Source organism: Vombatus ursinus, unplaced genomic scaffold (genome assembly GCF_900497805.2).
Source record: "Vombatus ursinus unplaced genomic scaffold, bare-nosed wombat genome assembly UNPS02014858.1, whole genome shotgun sequence".
In the NCBI taxonomy this organism is placed as follows: domain Eukaryota; kingdom Metazoa; phylum Chordata; class Mammalia; order Diprotodontia; family Vombatidae; genus Vombatus; species Vombatus ursinus.
The window spans coordinates 3,470,963-3,472,631 of NW_020954636.1; positions in this window are offsets into that span (position 1 = coordinate 3,470,963).

The window sequence follows — 1,669 nt, forward strand, 5'->3', positions numbered from 1 at the left end:
TAAAAGGAGTTTGGCTATACCTCCATAAAGGAAAGACCAAATGAAGAATGTCTATTGCCCAGAATTCAACGTGCATCTGAAGTTATAGAACTTGTCCAATGCTCTATATCTTGGACAGACAACACAGCTGGTCCTAGATTTGAAAAAAAAAAGGAAGAGAGGGAACTAGAGAGCTTTTAGCAAATTGCAAAGAGCTTTTACTGACTCCTAGTTTCTCATAATAGCAAAGGCCCATCTCTTTAAAGCAAAACATTTTACTGGTGTTGCTGTTTGGCAGACAGTCCCAGAAAGCCACAGCTTCCCCAAAATTTAAGATGATTAGCTACCACACAGCGAGAAATGGAAAGGCACAAGGTGTATGTGAACAGGAAACAATATAAAAGGAGAGGCATTTAAGAAAAACATGAATAAAGGATATCATTAAAGTAGTGTACGACAAAAGAAAAACAAGAGGGTCACCTGGAAAGAACAAGTGGTTAGAGGTGGACTGCTGGTTGATCCACTCATATCTTCTTCATGCCAGGAAAAAAATGAGGAAGGCCTTATCAACCCACATGGTGAACTGTTGGAAGGACGTGAATGAAAGTCAAAAGATGGGGGGGAAGCCATGGATTGTTTTGTGACCTGCATCATTAGAGGGAACTCCTGAACTTATAAAATCACAGATACATTTGAGGATTTGAGGGAGCTCCTGGTGAGGAGATTCTTTCCACCAACGTAGATCATTGCTATTCTGAAATCAGTTTGTGTAAGGCTTTAAACAATCTGCCTTCCTCACAATAGTGTTGAATGGTAGAAAGTGCAAATATTATCATTCACATTTTAAAACTGAGAGTGCCAATGCCCGGAGTGGGTAATGCAATGATTTACACAATATCATGGAACTTGTTAAATGTCAGAACTATAACTCATATCCTGCTTTCCTGACTTAAAGACCAGTCTTCTTCCTCCTATAGCTCATTGACTGTCTAATATATAGAGTGTCTCAAAAATTGTAGTGCAGTTTTAAGCAAAGCTGTCAAACCTATATGATCTCTGTGACTGAATGCAAGTACTTAACTTTTTTGAACCTATTTCCTTATCTGAAAAATGAAGGTGATAATATTTGCACTACCTACCTCAAAGAGTTGTGAGGAAGTCCTTACTTTGTAAGTCACAGTGCTGCATATAAATGCCAGCTATTATTATCGTTAAAATTAATGATGAACTTTTCTAGTAAGCTTTTTTCCCCCCAAGCTTCTCTTAGATATAAATGGCAACATTCAGAGGATCAATAAAAATGTCCATTGCCATATATAGGAATGGGGCCTCCTTTTTTTTTTTTTGAAAGTCACTCAAAACCAATCATCTGATGGATTCTGTGGACAGTAATGGATTGTTCAGCACACCCAAGGAGTATAAGGTCTCTGGAAAAAGCACTAGTACCATTGGTGCAGACAACAGCAACCAAAAATGTATTTAAATATATAACAGGGTATTTTATCACACAGATTTCTTTCAGGAAACACATAGAATGACCTTCAGGGATACTGATCTTTTCTTTGCCTGCTTGAAACTCTGTACCTATATACTATTGTGGCTTGAGCATATATGTTGTCTTGTAAGACTACAGGTATTAGAAGCAAAAAAAAAAATAATTGATGAGCATTGTGACTTCATTAACTGCTAC